This window comes from Heliangelus exortis, chromosome 23, assembly GCF_036169615.1.
Source record: "Heliangelus exortis chromosome 23, bHelExo1.hap1, whole genome shotgun sequence".
Lineage (NCBI taxonomy): Eukaryota > Metazoa > Chordata > Aves > Apodiformes > Trochilidae > Heliangelus > Heliangelus exortis.
In genome coordinates, this window is record NC_092444.1 from 3,758,211 (window position 1) to 3,777,226 (window position 19,016).

The 19,016-nt window shown below is 44.2% G+C and overlaps 1 long non-coding RNA gene across 2 annotated transcripts; it reads left to right on the forward strand.

Annotated features, from left to right (window-relative positions):
- The first annotated feature begins 10,291 nt into the window (after window positions 1–10,291).
- LOC139806899 (uncharacterized) lies at window positions 10,292–12,928 on the forward strand. Of its 2 annotated transcripts, XR_011730389.1 has the most exons (4): window positions 10,292–10,931; window positions 11,257–11,306; window positions 11,736–11,840; window positions 12,107–12,928. It is a non-coding gene; the product is annotated as an uncharacterized lncRNA (long non-coding RNA). The 2 variants fall into 2 exon arrangements; XR_011730388.1 differs by lacking the exon at window positions 11,257–11,306.
- The last annotated feature ends 6,088 nt before the right edge of the window (window positions 12,929–19,016 follow it).

The window sequence follows — 19,016 nt, forward strand, 5'->3', positions numbered from 1 at the left end:
GAGAATGTCTGAATATTTTTCCTGCTTGCCAAGAATTTTGCCATCTATATGTTAAAGTGATATTTTTCTGGGAGAGGGAAGTTGCATGGAAATGATTTGTAGCAGACAGTTTGTGTGTTAATTTGTCTGCTTCCATAGAGGGAGTAGTTTGGACCTTAAAGGAGGCACTGAATCTGCTGTTTTCCTTCACATTATTTGAGAATACTCTTCTACCCTTGGTAGGTGAAGTGGTAACTTGGTGTCATGAGGTCTTGGCTGCAGGGTGGAGATCAACCAGCTGGCACCCAGTGATGATGGTAGGTCCTTTTTCTGTGCAAGCATATTTCTTTCTCATCTGGCATTAAGACCTACTGCTAGTATTGGCACACAATAGAAGTTTGTAACCAGCACATGATACTGTGAGTAAGGACAACTGAAGGTAAAATGTGAGTTAAAATAAATTCATGTTCAGATCAGAGTTCCCTAAATTTTGAGGACAGGAAGGGTCTACTGAAGTAATCTGGCCACTGAAGCAGCAGTAATTCATTCAGTTACTTTACTAGATTGCTGGGCTGAACCAGAATGTCAGGAGGGTGATTCACCTTAATTGGAAGATAAAATAATCCATCATTTGCCTTGGTACTGCAGCCCCCAATGCTTTTTTTTCTCAGCTTAGTTTAAGTTGAACCTCTGGTGTTGGCTTTTAGCCACTGGCACTTCTGCCTCGCTCTGTAAAGAACAACCAGTGGCACCCAACACTTCTTTCTGGGAAGAGTTTCCTGCCCTGCTACCAGGTTGTGTCTGGATGCACCTTGGTTTAGCAGTAAGGGCTCTATCAGAGAGACCAGTACAAGTGCTCCCCAAGTGTCAGCAGAGCCTTAAATGCTCATCAAGAGTAAACTGGAAATTACAGCAAGAGTTGCTAGTTGCTGTTTCTGTGCTCTGGAGAGCTTTCATCAGTGAGACGCATCCTTAATGACCTTTGGTGGATGGGATTATGGTTTTGAAGTGGTGACAGCTCATGTGGGTTAAAGGCAGCAGTTGCCCCTTGTGTGGCAGGATGCCAGTGCTGCTTCAAAATCACTCCAGTCATGGTGCCAGCATGCCTGCAGGAAGCCTTGGAGAGCTGGCTTCAAATGCATGCACTTAGCAAGCTCAGTCAGCTTAATCTTTCTGTTCAACATTAAAGTGTCTCGGTTGTCTGGGAAATGACAAAAATCCTCTTGTGCCAATGGTGGTTGTGCCCAACAGTGAATCAGAGTGTATCCAGCCACTAAATCTGCCTGGGGTCCATCAGTAATACCCACCTGTGCTTGGCAAATCTCAAGATTTGGCTTCAAACCCTGCTTTTAAAGGGAGCTTCCAGGCCTGCCCTAACCTGTGGAGATAGAAAAGGCCAATCCAAAGGAATCCACCTGCAGTGTAAATATGAATGTGGAAATGGGCACTGCCAGATGTACACACCTGGGGAAACTCTTCCTGGGCTGCAAAAGAGCATCCCTGTCAGGCAGGCAGCAGTGCTGCATGGATGGATACAACCTTGTTCCTTCAGACCGCCTTTCATCTTTCTAAAGGGTGTTGGGGGTGACAGCTGGGCACTGGAAACTTCAAAGGGGTTCTCTTAACTGTTGGTTCAAAACTTAAATAGAACTGGATGGCCTGCTTAAAAAGAAGCCCAAAAAATCAACCCAAAACCAAGCTTGCAGGTTTTGGTTGTTTCGTTTTGTGAGGTTTTTGCCTTGTTATCATGGATGGATTTAATGGGCCAGATTCTTTATTTTCTCCAGTAGGTAATAGTGGAGTCATCCAGTAAAGCAGCAGGGTTGCTCTGAGCTTGTGCGGGACTGAAACTGGAATCTGGCAGCTTTATTTAAGAAAAATGATTGTCAAGACTCACTGATACAAAGGAGAGAAGAAATATCTGCATTGTGAGAATGGTGGGGAGGCTGCTGCAGTTCTGTCTCATAGGGCTGGTTATTAATTAGCTGTGTGCACAGTAAGTGCTTCTCTGGAGAATGAATGAGGTGTCTTAGCCTCTCTCCACAGCACTTTTAACAAATTAGTGGGGGAGGCATATTTGGGATGGGTGGGCTTAAGCTGTGTGGGCTGGCAGGAGGAGAGTCTCAGCCCCTGAGGGATGGGTTCGGTGCTGAGTCCCTTGCAGAGCCCGGGTCCTGCACTGCTGCGTTTCTGCTGTCCCTGCTGCAGTGTCTGTGCTGCCACTTCTCTTGTTCCAATTCCTGGCGCCTCTGCCGCGGTTGCAAAGTTACATTCTTTTGCCAGGAAGGATCCTGGAGCAATCTTGCTTTTTTTTTTTCTTTTTTTTTTTTTCTTCTTCTTCTGGGCTCTTTGCAGTGACACAGATTAAATTCGGCCCCGACGTGGTGAAGTTGGAAGTGTCCCCGTTCAGATGCATTTCATCTTCACTGGAATCGCAGAGGCTGCACCAGCCTGGGTGGTCACCCCCCGGTGGGTGCTGATCTCCCCCTGCGGGCTGCACCAACCTGCGGGCCGGGGAGCCCAGTCCTGGTACCTGGCTCTGACATCCCCAGGGCTGGCTTGGCTTCCAACCGGGCAGGCTCAGGAAGTGGCTTAATTTGGGCTTGTCTGGGCTTGTTCAGGCCTGAGCCTGCCTTTGTCTCTGCGATCACAGGGATCCCTGTGGATCCAAGAGGATCTTCCTCCACAGCCTTGCAGCTCCTCCTGCTGAGAGACCCCACAGGGATCTGACCTGGAGCTGCCCTGAGCCTCTGTTCCTCCAGGTGAGTGCAGCCTGGGGGCTGTGTTTGTTCCTGTGCCTGCAGATGTTCTGTGGTGATCTGTCTGTTGTACTTTGCCAGAGCCTATTTGGGGCTGAGAGGGACTGGGGTGTGTGTGCCTGTCCACAAATGTACAGCTAGGAAAGCATTCCGAGGTCCTGGAAGTCAGGTAGGAGTCTGGCACAGTAACTGCCCTTGCCAGGCTGTAATGTTGGGGTAAAACATGTTTCCTTCACCTTCTTTTGCTTTACGTGTTCTGTAGCCCCCTTTAAGCCCCTCATACTCAACACAGAGATTCTGCTGAGTGTCTGTTTTTTTGAGGGATCCCAGAAAGTAATAACACCCAAAAAAGCAGCTGCATGCTCACACTCAAATGTGCTGCAGTCATCCAGGGAAAGCTCAGAGTGCTACTTAGCAGCTGGAGTCTAGTGAGCAGTAAGTGATTCCTGCATTTGTGTGGTGTTAGCCACTGGCTCACCACCATGCCTAGCACTTAACTGGGGGAACAGACAAGCAGAAGACTTAATTTTTTGCTCTTTGCAAGGAGCTGGCAGTTAACCCCCTCTCCTGCTGCACTTAGCACAAACTGTCTTCTCCATCCTATTTCCAGTGTTGTTACCTGGCTCAACACATTCATGTTGTATGGGAAGGATAAATACTCCAGCTCCACTGCTGGTATCCCCAGATGCCCCTATGGGGGAAGAAGGCTCTGTCAGCCTGCATTTGCCTTTGTTCAGTCTTCCTGAACACTGCCAGAGTGAAACCTGGTGTGCCCTATGCATCACTCACCTGCTTAGCATGAGGTTACAGGTGTCTGAGCAAGCTGCCAATGGGATTATCTCCACAACTGCTGCATTATGTAGGAGGGCCTTTCCATTATTTAGGAAGGGCTGGCTCAGGTAAGAATTGAAAAAGGCACTGGGAGTCATTTCACATCAGAGGTTAAGTAGGTACCAGGCCATTAGAGCTCCTTGCCCACACCAGTACACATCTGGGCTCAGCTTTGGTGTTATTTCCTGTTACCTTTCAGGGGCAGAGCAGGTAGGCTGAATGGGTATGAGGTTTTTGTCTGTAATTTGAAGAGAGGCCCACCCATCTTTACCTTTTATATCTGTGATTAGAACCTGGATTCATTTGTAAGCAGCCTACTTCTCATCTGTAGAGTCTGGTTTGATGCTTTATTAGCTGTATATATGCCAGTGTGTTTTGAAGTTTCCACCTACTGAGGGTGAGCTTGGTTGGTTGTTATTGGCTTTGTATTTTTAAGTGCTGTGAGGTAGGGTTTATTTTGTTGTTTTGTTTTTGGTGGGCTTTGTTGGGTTTTGGGTTTTTTTTTTTTTTGTGTAATAGCCCAATTTAGTCTCTTTTACAGAGAGTAAACATGCAACACTTAGTTATGGTGAGTGCCATTCTCTCCTAGTGCCTCCTTTGCTTCTGCCATTGATGGTCTTGGCAATCAGTAATGTTCAAGGTGCACCAGCAAGGAGTTCCGTTTATGTTTCCATTTGCCATAACCATTTGCCACTGATGGTTCCAGTGGGCACCTTGGTCAGGCTGCAGCTCTGCTCTTCTTTGAAGAAATGGTAGTCTAACAAAGTGCAGTTCTTGTGAGTGGGGTTGCATCTAGGACTCTGCTTCAGGACTAATGAATGCAACAAAAACATGTTTACTGTGAAAATGTTGGCTCTGGGCTCTGTGAACCTACCCAGTCTAAATTCCAAGCAGGGCAAGAGGGGCAAAGGATTCTTAAATATTGAGGCTTCTTTTTTGCTTCCCTCCTACTTGGTGCCCTCTGAACCTGCCCCAGAGATGCTGAGTACAGGCAGGTCTGGTGGCCACATTTCTGACATCATCTCACACTGTGTTTTGTCCCCAAGAGAAAGTTAACTGACCTGTTTTAAGTAGCTTCAGAAAGCTGAGGCACAAAAAATATTTGAGGGGTGAGTGATGTTGTAGCAGGAACATGAAGCTACAATCACTGCCTGGGCCACTCCACTGATTTTGGTGAAGCAATGCTGGGGATGCTTGGGGCTTTGTCCTTTTGGTTCCAGATTGGGAGTCTCCAACGTTAATTTGGTGGCTTTGTGGGACTTTTTAACATTCTCCTCACTTTAAAAGGTTGACAAAAACATCTATCTAGGCAGACAGAACTGAATAAGCCTTAGGGGAGAGAGTATGGTCAGAGCAGGAAAGAAAAACTTCTGAAAACTGTAGCTAATAAATTACCTGTTTCTGCTTGCTGTTTCTGACTGTTGTGTTTTAACAACGCTTTGCTCTGTTTTGATCTGTTCTGTAGCATGGGGGTTAGACAGGCCTGGAGTGTGACACAATGGCAGATTTCATACTGATAATGAGAAGAGAGCTTCTCTCTGTCCTGGCCTATTGGTATCTCAAGGCATGTACCTCTGTCTGTCTCAAAGATGGGGGAACCTGAGGATTTTTAGTAGAGGTTTGGGAAAATCTTTTCCTTGCACTCACACTGTGGCTTTGACAGAAAGCTGGTTAAATAAGAAACACAACAGTGTTCTCCTGTTGAAAAGATGTCAGTCAACCTTTTTTATAAAAACAGTATTTCTGCTTGTTCTCTACAGCTGGATAGAGAGGACTTCTCCTTAGCAAGTGTCCTTGTAAGACTGGGATCTCATTTGGAGTCTTAAACTTGCCAGTCCATTTTGTAGCAAGCCTGTGTTCCCCTGTATTTTGAGGTGGAACACCAGTAATCTTCTAGTAACTGGTACAGACCATCTCTTACTGCAGATGGAGAGAAGTTAGTAACACATGAGCCATTGTTTTGTTTCCAAAGAGACTCAGCTGAAGGGGCTTATAGGACTGTGGGAATCTAATTTGAGCCTTCAGTTTTATGTATTTTCTTCTGTTTGCATTTGAATGTATTGTAGGAGCAGTGAGCAGGCATCAAAATTATGCCCGGCCTGCTTGAAGCAACCTTCTCTCTGAAAAAAAGAATCCTTCACCCAGTGGACAAGAGAAGGCTTTGGTAAGAGGAATTAGAGCAAACAAATTGTATACTACTGAAAAATGAGTTTGAATCTTTTTCACTTGAGCCTTCCTGTAGATGTTCTCCCCTGGTGATGGGGGTTGGCTGCTGGATCTCATTACAAGGGAAGCAGCTGAGATGCAAAGACTCAGTCCTCATCTAGAATATTGCAGTGCACTTATGATTAATTGAAATGCATCTTACAAGGGATGATGGGCTTTTTTCTCATGCAACTAGATATAGTGCTGTGACAGTAAAATCTCTGCTATGAATCAGCCTGGCAGTGTCCTCTCTGTCCCAACACAGTGAACTGGGGTTACAGGGCAAGAACTTCTTGACTTGGATAAACTTGTCTTTCCCAGGCCCATCTAGGCTATAAGCCCACAGATTTTTGGTTTTGGGGCTGACATGCTAGAGCAGACATGGGGCTACAGACAGCTCTGACTCTGGGTTTATGATCTCTGGCTGATGCTTGGCTCATGAGTCACAGGCACTTCTGTATGGCTTCCAGTCCTCTGCAGTCTGCCCAGGCCTCTCCCAAGGTGCTGACTCAGCAGAACCCCTGAATAGCTGTTGTTCTCAGCCTGTACTGATTGCTGTGGAGTAGAGCCAGCCAGGAAAAGGGTCAGCCTTGCTTGCAGGAGCCCAGGCAGTATTGCAGTCTTGGATGGGGCTGCCCACCACACTGAACTGTTTTGCGCAGTTCACTGCCGGAAATTACTTTTGTTTGGGGCATCTTTATCCAAAAAAATTAGTTGTGCTTTTGTAGATGAAGTAGCTGGCTGAGCTGTTGGTAGAACTGTGAGCTGTTTGTTAGCTCCAAACTGGCAACTCCTGAAAGGCCTTTTTTGAGATGCTATATGTGGAGAACCAGTTTTTAGGGTATTTGATAAATGACCACAGAGTAGGTTTAACAGAACATTTTTGCTTCTGCTTAAACCTTTGGGTGGTGAAGTTCACTCTCACTCTGTGATTTATTTGTTAAATAAGATTGAGGGAGGGAGTTATGTAAAGGGAAGAGGTAATATGCACTAAGTTCAATTTGTGAACTTGGCTTTATCTAGTTTTGATGTGGGAATTTCATGTTGCTGAAGCCATTGATACTGTTCAGGCCCAGTGAGGTCCTAAATGCAGATTCACTTGGGTGAGATATGGTTGACTTTAAATATGATGTCTTTTAGTGAATGGGAGGAGACTCTTGCTGTAGATTTTCCTCATATTATCCTTAATTGTACCATGTTTTAAGGAATGTTTGTGTCTGTATTTCTTGGGAGTAGGTGACTGAGTGACAGAAATAGCTGTCTTGGTGATCTCAGGTTTCTAATAACCTCAACTCCTTCCTGAATTTTCACTGTCATATCCTAGAGCTTTTGTATTTCTTGGAGTGCAGGAAAGTTTGAGGAAAGAAGCTCTGAGAGCAGATCTGGCTTCTGTCTGCAACGTGATCCTGGGGCTGTGAAACTGCTGTTGCTTTTTCACTTGTCACCTGGAATAAGATGAAAATAGCCTGTTACCCAAATGGCCATAGCTCTCTGAGCTGAGGGACTAACTGGAAATCCAAGGGGTAGGAATGCAGCTGTCCTGCAGGTAGAAATGCCAACCAGTCTCAAGCCAGGGCTCTCTCTTTTCCCCTGGCATTCTGTCCCTTCCTTAGCTTGTGTGATTTTCATCTTCGTGTTTTACAGAAAGGAGCTGCTAGCACTGCCTGTCTTTTCTCCTAATTCTTTGTTTTAGACAGCCTGTGACTCACTGCAGAGGTATTGTCACAATTCCTGATTAGCAGTGAGGTTGCCTGCAGGAGGTGGCAGCAGGTGGGGTGGAGTCACAGCTATATCAAGCAAGCAGGAACTCTTGGAGTTTGCAGTGGGTCTGAATGATGAAGCAGATGCCTGCACTGCTCTGGAACTTGTCCTTCAGCTTGTTTGAGGCAGATCAGGCCCAGCAGCAGCAAGGTGGGGTCACCTGGGAGCTGAGCTGGACCTCGGGTAGCACTGCCAGATGGATCATCTCCTACCACGGAGCTGTAAGAAACTGGTAAATATGTTTCCTATCTAGGGGCATGGCAATACATCTCCTAAGGGAAGTTTCTGCTGTATGAGTAATAAAAGAAGGCCAGCAGTTGTTGTTATGGGGCTTATGTCCTGTATTTGGGGAGTTTGGAGGAGAGTGACTGATATATGATAGTAACAGCTCTTAATAAACCTTGCCAAGAGTCTTAACCTAGAATCATTTTCTGGTTGACTTGGTCAGATTTCTCAGGCATTACAGTAGAAGATGAGATAATACAGCACTAATTTGAAAATTTTTGGAGACACTAAGCCAAACCACAGGATCCTCATATCACACGGCTTGTATCAAACCAGTCAGAATTTATCAAATGTATGCTCATCTTAGAAAGGGAACCCTCTGTAAGGTTGTAAGTCAGGAAAACAGTCTGTGTTTGGAGAGGCAAGACACTTCTGTCTGAAGGTCCATAATAGGAAAGACTGACACCTTCACTGGGAGAAAAGAGATAATTTGTCCTTGCTCTGCAAGCACCACTGTGGTTTGGTGTTGGTTTAAGGTGATTTTTCTCTAGGATACCAGTTCATCCTAGTAAATGTAATAGACTCAGCTGGACATGATTCCTAATCTCATGGTTTAGAAGTAGGCAGGGTTGATAAAAGCAGTCTGTCTGGAAGACAATGAGCATCCTGATCTAGTTTGGAAGTTAGCCCTGTTTAGATTAGGCAGCTGAACTGATGGTTGGACATTAGAAAGAATTTCTTTCTGGAGAGGGTGATCAAGCATTGGAATGGGCTGCCCCGGGAAGTAGTGGATTCTCCAACCCTGGAGGTATTTTAAAAGAGTGGATGTGGCACTCAGTGCCATGGTCTAGTAACTGCAGCAGTAGTGGATCAAGGGTTGGACTTGATGATCTCTGAGGTCCCTTCCAACCCAGCCAGTTCTATGATTCTATGATCAGGAGTCTCTTCTAAATTAAATCTTTCTGAACTTTGAAAAACTCAATTTTTTCAAGCTTTCTCCTGTTGCTAAGTTTCACTCACAGATTTCACGTATGAAAATTCAGCTTTGTTTTGCCTTAAAACAGGAAGGGTTTGAAGCTTCCAGGAACAGAGGATCTGATGCATCAAGCTTCCAGCAGGAGTTGTTCAGAACTTCAGAGACAGTTCATGTAATGCTTCGGGTACTAGCTCAAGGGTTGTGACTAGGTCAGTCATGGCTTGAAACTCTACTTGTTGACAACAGGAGGATGACACAAAGCTGGGATTGAACCTGAGATAAATGTGCTGGGTTAAATGAAGCTTATGGTATCACATATTTCAGTGATGATAAAGTGATCGCTGCAGATCTTACCTGATTCGACTTCTTTCTTTCTTGGAATGCAGTATTTCCGTAACAAGAGAGCATTTTCATCCTCCACACCCATCAGCTTGTTTTTTGTAGCAGTGATTTCTTTGTAGGTTAATTCCTTGTAGGCATTTCCCTAAAGCCAGAATGCTTTCCATAAGTGCACATTCACAGTAAATTTGCCAGGTACTCGAACTAAAGGGAGGAGAAAAGGATTTGCTGTCAGACAAGCCACTGAAGCAGGAAAGTTGCACAGCTTGTTGGCCTACACTTCTGCACAGATCTCTTCCAACTCTAAACCAGTGAAGTTGTTTGGTTTTCCTGGAAGACTTCAAAGCTATTCCCAAGTCAGTCATCCCTAGAAATATAGCTTCTGACCACCTGGAAATAAGAGCAAACTCAGGAGCTGGATAACTTTCTTCACTGTGGGAAATTCTTGTTTTCCCTACAGCCACAGCAGCAAATGATCGGAGTGAAATGGTTCTAGGTCTGCAGAGGGGGTGCTTTTTGCCCCTGAGCATTTGCTGCATAGTTTTCAAACTGTGCTTGTAAAACTTGAAGGATCCTTGCCTGCTTCCCAGCTTGTTTGAACTCCACGTGGTGCTAAATCTCATTGACACCTGTGGAGGGGATTTGTGGATATCTTATTTGTGGAAGAGAACAGACCCATGTCTATTTTCCCAGACTCTTATAATTAAAAGCTTTCAGTTGTAGTTTTTATGTACTCTGCAGGTACACCAACAGGAAGGGTGGAAAAGGATGCTTCTGCATACATGCCTGTGATGAGATTTAGTTTGTGCTCAGTACTGTGAAGGTTTTTGTCCATATGAGGGAGAGATGAGGTTTTTCTAAGATGAATCTGCAGTGATTTTGAAGGAAGAATTAGTATCTTGTTTCATGCAGCACAGTTGTCAGTGTCAGTGCAGAATAAAATCCTTAGGGGTAGGGATGTGTTCTACTGTATCACTGCACTGTGCCTTGTACAGCAGTCCCCATTCAGCTGACATCTTCGACTGTACCATGAAAAAACATAATAAGCTTCACAGATTTAATAGATATTGTTTAGATTTGTTGAGAGCTTTGGCTGCCAGGAGCAGGACTCAATGGATTAGATGTGTGTGGAGCAGTCTTTCTACTTTGGGTGTTGGGAATTATTTTTTTTTTAATTTTTTTTTTTTTTGCCTGTTCTTTCTGTGAGACTTAAATACAAGGGTGATTTTGCTATTCCATGTTCTGTGGGTGTTAAGCAGTTTCAGCCAGATGATTTGTTTCCTCCTTTCCTAAAGCACTAGAAATCCTTACAGGTAGCAATCATCAGAGGGGAGCTAAAATGGTTTCAAATATTAAAAGTAGAATCATCATCCTGCTGCACAGATACAAGGTTGTTCCCAAAGGCATCTCTTCCCTGGCCCTGTCATGCTTAATTTTTAGTGGCTCAAAGGAGAGTTTTAGAGTTCCCAAAACAGCAGTTCTGCAGTCTCATATGTCCCCAGAGAAGGATGAAAGATGTAGTGTCTTCCTCCTCTGTACCAGATTGTTTTGCTCTCCTATAGCTGTGCTTGTCCCTGACCTGTTAATTGCCTTTGAGATAGTCTGCTTTGTTCTGATCCTGATGGGAAATGTTGGAGGGATGGTTAGGTCATTGTTTAAACAAGACAGCTGGTTCCAGAGTGGGACACAATATCAGGGCAAGAAGGTGGCTTCTGATGTCAAGTTTTGATTTTGATGTTTTGGAATGGTTTTCCTTAGGGTGAAAAGGTTACAGTCAAGAAGTGATTTATTAAGGAGCTGGTGCTGTCTCCTGGGACCCAAGGAATAGAGCCCTGGTTCTGTTATCACAAAGTCTGGTGGGTATTGCTGCTCTCTGCTTTGACTGGTGTTGTAGTTACAGGACTTCATTTCACCTTTGGCAGTCTCCTTAGATATTATATACAGTGCATGAACTTTTCCCATCACCTGCACCCTCTACAAAAGAGGCCACTGAGCTCACATAACTCTTGCAATAAACCAAAATGGTTTGGGTTATTCTATGTCTTTTGAAAAATTCCCTACCCAAAGGCTGGCTGTTTTAAAGACTCAAGTGACAGCCAGGAGTTTGGGGTCTTAATATCTGCTTTTTTTCCAGTCTTTCAATTCTTGCCATTCAGGTGGTGCTCATGCCCTTCTTTGCAGGTTTCTGTAACTCCTAAATTGAAATACAGCTTCAGTGAGAGCAAAACAGGGTGAGAGTGAGGAACAATTGTTAGCTTTGTCTTGCTATCCAAACACAAACCAAATTCCTGGTGCATTAGGAGGCGGAATAGGAAGCTTGGATGTCTCAGAATACACAGCTGTAGTGTTGCCACTGAAAGAATTTAAAGGCTGATGGAAGTCTGAGCTTCTGGTCCTGCAGCATGTTTTACGTTTATACTCAATTGTTGCACAAGAGGCCTGCCGGGTACTAACCTGCTGCTGGGGCTGTGGTGCAAGAGGTAAGGAATTGCAATGCCCTGAAGGCTGCCTTCTCACATGTTCTTGTGCTTCCAGGAGTCCAGGAATGCTGGATAACGCCTTATCTTGTGTATTCCAGGCTGTTGGATCTGGAGAATAAGAAAGTAAAATGGCTCTGGTGCAGGTAAGTATCAGTCCCTTTTTGTTTGTTTGTTTTGCAGGTAATTAGGAGTGAATTCCCAGTGAGTTCTCTTTCTGTCTAACATAGTATGAGCTAACTAAGGCAGAGCTGGGCAGTCAAGTGAACCCACCAAGACTTTCAGCAGGTTTGTGTCTTAAACTATTAAGCACCTGGAAGCACTTTATTAGGCCACTGTCTTGCCAGATTGGTGCTGGGTGATTCTGAGGAGCTCACTGAGGTAAATATGGGTGGTAGGCAAGTCAGATGGGTTTATCTTGTTAATAGTTGTAATTTTCAGAGGCCTTAACCTGGTCAAGCATAAAGAATAAAGTAACTGTCAACTTATGGCTCTTCTCCCTTGAAAGCTTTTTCCTGCTGCTGTTGTTTCATTGACTCTTTGTTTGTCCCCAGACTTTTGCCTTCTGTGAATGAGGAGTTCAAATCAACTTTCCCTAACTTCCCTCCTTGGGTGATGCCCGCTGTGAGTGTTTCTTTGGCAGTGTCTTAGCTGGTTGTTGTGAACAATAGTCAAGGAAGCAATCAGCAAGTATACTGCCGTAGAAGTGCTGCACATTGTTGGGCCTGCCTCCTATCTCCACGGCTTGAGAGGTGGATGAGGATCCAGGTTGGGATGCTGCCTGGGTGTCCTGTGTTGCACTGGAGCTTGGGGTGTCTGGAGCAGGGAGTTGTGAAACTTCATGAACTGCCTATAAAAATTCTGCACTCAAAAGACAAAGGCAGCAGGGGATCCTTCTGTTGCAAATTTTCTAAAACTTCACCTCTGCCTTTCCAGGATATTTATCATAAGACAGATGTTTCGAGCTGGTACATTGGGTTTCCTGATAAATTACTGTTTTTCTATGGCTTTTTAAATTTCAGAGTGTTTTCCTCTTTCTAGAGCTGAAGATGAGGATCAGTTCCACACTTTCTGTGGAGAAATAGGGTGTGTTCTCAGTAATGAGAAAGCTAAAAAGTAGCTAAAAAGTATCATTGGGGGGTTGAGGGATCACCATGAAGATCACTGCAGAGAGAGCCTCTTGTTTTTTGTGCCCTTTTTTGTGTCCTTCCCCAAAAGTGCCACCACTCCACACTCAGTCTGAGCTGGGTGGTGGCTGAATGGAACTGATGCAATGCCTGGAATGTGGTTGGGGTGACAAACATGTGGGGCTTGACCTGCCTCGCTTACAATGTCATTCCTGAGCAGCTTCACCTGTGTTAATAAAGTCAGTGAGTTTGAATTTTGGGTTATAAGATCATGTTCTGCTCTTTGAGTTTCCTGTACATAACTTTGCAGTTGTGCTTAAACCAGGATGGCTCGGAGTGACTGACCCTCCAGGTAGTTTCTGTAAAGATGTGGGCACTGGATGTCAAATAGTTCTGTTAAATGTGCCCTTTGGTAGCTCGGAAAGAAGCATGATGAAAGCAGTGTTGGTGAGTACCAACAAGTGGTGTGCTCTAGAGTTCTGTGCTGGGGATGTGACCATGGCTGGGCAAAAGTGGCTGTGCTGGGACCTGCAGGGCACCTACATGTGGAGAGAGAATCTGTAAATGGTTTAACACAAATGTTTTATGTCTGCCTTCAAAGAAGGAGTGTGAGGAGTATGACTTGGTGTTTTACAACCCTTTTTCAAGGTCATATTTGGATTCTGGACTATAGATGCTGAGTGTTCTTGTGCCAATGAAATAGTCTCCTGAGCTCCTGTTGCACCCTTTAGCAGAATTGTCTCTTTGCTGCTTCACACTTCAGCTGGTTCAGATAACTTGTGTGAAATAACTTCAGTGAGGCTTCTAGTTCAGTACCCGGGGAAGCTGCCATACTTCATGACTTTTCCTACTTGAGGGTCTCATTATTAGCTCTTATATTCCTGTCTCAGTTGTATTGAAACTGCATGCTGTAGGCAGACCTTTCTGTTGCAAATCACAGTGGATATCTCCAACCCCCGAAATCCTACTTTTTGGCCCTTTTTTCCTACTACTAAATATTAGAGGTGCATTCCATACATATTTATTACAGGTAATGAGAATGGCTAAAAAAGCAGCATTAACAGATGACTATAAAGAGTGCCTCTTTGTGTGCCCTTTTCCAAAGTGTCACCACTGCATACTTTTCTGACCTGCATGACCTTAATATCAGAGCCTAAATCTAAATTTTTTCATTCATGGTGTACTCTGTTTCATGGTGAGAGTATTAATACTTTTATTTTTCTCCATGCAGCCAGAGAAGGAAGGCATATCCCATATTAATCTCATTTAAATGTGAAATGAAAACCTATCACAACACTTGGAGCATACTTTAATTCATTGCTTGCTCTGGCTTGATGCCAGGAGTGCAGCTAATTACATTCTGCCTGCAAAAATGTCTCCTGGCTTTTTTTTAAGAGCTGCTGGCTTGAATTCTTGTGTGGTCTCTGCAGCCTGACTACTCGATTTTGATGCTAGTGGTAAACTGCTTTAAAATGACAAAGCATCTCCTTGCTGCAGGGGAAGGTGCTGGGCTGGCTGAGCTGTGTCCTGTTCCGGCAGGGGCTCTGTGGTCCTGGGACACAGGAGGTGGGGCCATGGCAGGCTGCATAAATCCCAGGGTCAGCTCCAGCCAGGCTTTTACACACTCATGCTTGCCTTAAGGGTGTTCTGTCCCACTCCTGAGCTTGCTAACAGTGGAAATTTTGTAACTCGAAGGGTTGCCTATGATGATGGTGTGGCTGGAGAAGATCAGGGGACTGTGTCTTCCAGTGTCATGAGAATCACAAGGAGCCAGGCTGGAGAAGCCCTTAAAGTGCCAGAGTTTGTATTGAGACACTGAAAGCTGAGTGAAAACAGAGGGATGGAAAGCAGGAGAATGGTGGGTGTTAGTCTAGGAGTAGCAGCAGCAAAGTCACAGTAATTGGTCTTGCATAATCAAGGTGAATTAGGAATTTACACAATTTATTAATTTCAGACCACTTAGAATGAAGTGAAACTAAATAGTTATGTGGGTATTTTCAGGTAGTGTAACACCATGAGGGCAGCTCTGGTTCTACTTTAGTAGTTTGCTTTTGCTGTGCAATACCTCTGTTTCCTGGTGGAGAGTAGGAGCTATTGGTGTTAACCTTCCTCCACAGAGGGGTTAAATTGAAATTAAAACTACAGAACTTTGCTTTGTAGTTTCCCACATGAGGAAGGTCAGGGCAAACAAATACATAGTCTTTATAGCTCCAAAATACTGTATTGGCTTTATGTTCTCCTCTGTGTATTGCAGCTGTGGTTCCAGAAAGCCTGTGTGTGACATGAGCTCCTGTGCTGGACTTCCAGCATCCCTCTCTGCATGTGAATTGCAGGTTCCTCCTATTGGGCTTGATGGTAACCAGCAGTACTTGTTACTGAGCTGTCTTGTCCCCAGCATTTGCCAAATGAAACCTTTCAAATCTCTGAAAAGCAAAGCTCTGCATGAGCCTTGGTTGTAGTGTCTGCACCTCTGTAACTGACTGCCTGGATACTCAGTGTTCTAAGTAAATAGGTTGGGAATATGTTTCCTTGTGTTTGATTTGGTTTGGGTTTGGTTTTTTTTTTTCTTTATTTTTCTAAACCTATCTGAAGAAATTGTCTGGAGGGGGCAGCTACTGAGAAATCATTGTGAGGGTTGGCAGTGATCATTTTGGAATCTCTTGAGCAGCCCTCGGTGTCTTTTATTAGTACTGTATCAAAGCCATCTGTATTACTGTCCATCCAAGATGGAATAGATGGGGTTAACAAAGTCAAGGATTAGGTCTTTAATCTGTGCCAGGACTGCTAGAAATGTAAATATGGGGGGTTTTTCCAGTCACATGCTAAAAAAGCAACAAAGGACAAACATGAGGATTTCTGCCTCTCTCAGATGCCTTCTCTTAACCATGCTTCCCTGGCTGCCTTTCAGCTGGTGCAGTGAACTGAAGGATCAGGTGATGGCTTAGAAAAATAGTGTCATTCTCCTGGAAACGAAGAGCTCAGGTGCTGGTAAAACTAGGATAACTTTATTTTTAATTAAAATTTGTGGTTATTGCAATACATGTCTTTTTATGGGTGCAATGAAACTGGGTTCTACACAATCTCTGCCAGGCTCCTACTTGAAGCTCCTGTCTGAGCTGTGGGGATGACCCAGGGATGGCAAAAGGTGACCAAGGTGACACCTGCTGCTGCTGGAGGCATCTGCCTTGATCAGAGAGATCAGGACAATGATGATGGGAAAAATATCACTGCCTGGAACAGCAGTGACCTCTTGTGGGTAGTGAGGATGGCTGATTCTGCTGGCACTTGGAGTCAGGGTTGTAATGAATGTGGCCTCCAAGTGAAGGTGATGCAGGGAGCTCGGATTCTCTTGTCTAGGGGTCAGAAACAACAGCTACAAATGGTGCTCAGTTTTCTTCCTTCCACATTTGGGCTCTGAAGCTGTGATGGGAAACAGTGTTCTGATTGCTCAGGAGTAGCCCAGGCTCCTCTCTCCCTGGTGAAGCTGGAGTTGGCCTTTGAACATACCAAGGCAGTAAGATACAGTCAGACCAGAACTTTTGCTGATGCACTTTTTTCCTGAAGTGTTTTCATCTCTGGTAAGAGCTTGTCCCACTGACGTGGCACAAAATCAGGAGGGTACCATGGCACAGTGTAAGTGGTGTGCAGAGGTACTGGGAGGTCTCCACTCCAAATAATCACTTAAAAGCCCTAAGGTACAAAACCAGTTCCCTATGGCATGTGACCACAGCTACCAGAACTGTGCCTCAGCCCTGCTTCCCAGCCACCTGCAAAGGCAAATTAAAACTTCTTGCTGAAGCCTTTTTCTTTTTTATTTGAAAGATGATGTCAGTACATTCCATCTCACAGATAGGGGAAGTATATTTGTGTAGTTACGGCTCAGCTGATGCTTTGGAAGATGCAGGGTGTATCAGAAAACTCTTTTAGTCGTTGGTGAGATTAATTCAAGTCAGGAAAAGGCTTTCTGTGTCTTTCTACCAAAAACCAGGCTGCTTCACCTCCCAGAGCCTTAAGAGCATCTGAAGGTGAAATTCTCAAAGGAAAATGTTCGTTTTGTCTTCTGCTTTAGGAGAAGCAGCTGGTATTTTTACTTCTCCAAGCTACATAAAACACTGCCTTTGAAATGTCATGTATCTTAGGGTAGTTTCCAAATATTTCTCTTCTCTGGCAAGTGCAGATTCTGTGGAACTGGGGGCAGGAATGTCACTCTGGGCAGAGGCAAGTAGAAGGTAACAATGGCAAATTACAGGAATGCCACTGAGGTGCTGGGTGGGGGACGTCCTGCAGATGTCAGGATAATGAAAAAGGGGAAACTTCAGTAAGAAGTTACTGCCCTTTGCTACTCGGTTGTGAAGCAGTAACTCTCTTTGTGTGCCCTTCTGTTGAGAGATGGCTTCTCTGTATAAATTTATCATATTCACTTTTTTAGAGAATAGGGAGAGATCCAGCAAAAGATCCTATGTCCGTTCTGTCCCTTTCTGATTGCTAAAGGAAGGATACATCTGCCGTTTACTCCCACAACTTCTGAGGACCTGACAAACTCCTTTTTTAGATCTGAGGAGAATGGAATGTCTGACTCACAACCACAACTTAGTGGAAATGAAAATTCCTGTTTTTGCCTTGCTTAATTAAGCTGTGTTGTGGAGTCTCATGCATCACCCCAAGATAAAATCAATACTCAAAAGCCAGGGCATTTGGTGAAGTGGTTTGTCTGGATATTTGTGATAAGTGGGTGAGTGTCTTGTGCTATAAAAGTGGGGAAAGGGAAACCAAAGAACAAGGAAGAAGCCAAGAATGTGTAAGAGCAACGACTGGGAACACAGCAGCCTTGACAAAGCTTTGTCTTGTGATTTTTTTAGGGTCAGATGGTAGCTAAAAAAAGCCTGGAATAATAATCAGTTTTAAAAAAGCCTTTAGTGTTCAGGGCAAATGCAAGTTGCTGCAACTTTTTTTCCTAGAAAGAACATGCAGAGGGCAGAAGGCTCCAAAATAAACTACTTCTAAATGTAAAAGCCTGAAGCTTAACGGGGTGGTAAAGGTCAAAAAAGATACTTTGAAAGAAGGTCTTGTTTCCAAAGGAAATAACTCTACAGGCAAATGACAGGTGCATCAAGGTGACCAAGAAGCAGCATGCTAAGCTTGGATATAGCTGGAGACAGTCAGTAAAGAGAATTTTTTAAATTTCTGAAGTTCTACTTAAGAACTTCTTGGAAAGGTGTCGGACTGACTAGTCCTGAATCTCTGCAGCAGAAGCCACGTGTTTGGATGGCACAGGAAAGGCAACTGAAAGATGGTTCATTTGTGGGATGCTCTGTATGGTGACCCAGGTGCACCCCTCTGGTGCTGTGGCAAAGCTGAGAGCAATCAGTCTGAGAAAAATTCTGAGGAATTCCATCAGAGCTGGCACTCAGTCCTGAGTAGCAAAGGCAGAACTAAACGTGAGTCCAAAGCTCTTTCTGGACTGGGTAGAGGTGAAGACTTGTCCTGACAAACTGATGTATCCCTGGGAACATCCAGGAGTCTCTAGAAAATTGGATATAAATTTATAAGTCAAAACCAGATGAAGATAATGAGTTTAAGGAGACAGTGGAACTGGCTGCAAGTTTTAAATACAGCTGAACAGCAGAGTTGTGGAAGAGGAAATTTCTGCAGTGAAAAAAATGGAAAAACCTGCTCTTAAAGAAACATGTAAGTAGTAACAGTCCTCTTATGCATCTGAGGGGAATTTGAGTTTATTTTATTCAAAGGTAAAGTTATGGGGGTTTTGCAGTAAGGTGGCAATAGTGCAAAAATAGATTTAATTTAAGTACTAGTTATCCTGAAAAACTCACTGTACTGTGTTCCAAATACAAGACTGGTCAAAATAAAGGATTTCAGCTGTTGAGAAGAACCCGTTCTAAATGTGAAAGATGGGACTGTAAAACTGAAAGGACACCATGGCCAAAAGTCTATGGAAACACTGAATAATTAGTGGTTTTAAAGATTTGTCAATTGTGCTTTCTAGGGTGTGCTAGGTGGCTTCAGGGTGCTGAGAGGTGCTTGGGTGGGGGACAAGGCACCTGGTTTTACAGGCCAGATAAAACCTTGTTAAAAATGAGTTCAAGAGGGAGCCTTCATTGCTAGGTAGCTGGGCAATGATTAAACTCTTTGATAGAACAATCCACCTGAAACAGTAACCATCTCCTTTGGAATCTGAGCACATCACTACCCAAATCAAAGGTGCAAAGTCTGAGTTGTCTGTGTGGAATCCAAAGTATCAATCAAGTTAGAAGCAAACAAGGAGATGCTTTCAATTTGTAAATTCTTTGAAGAGGGGTTTAAAAGAAATCCCATTTTG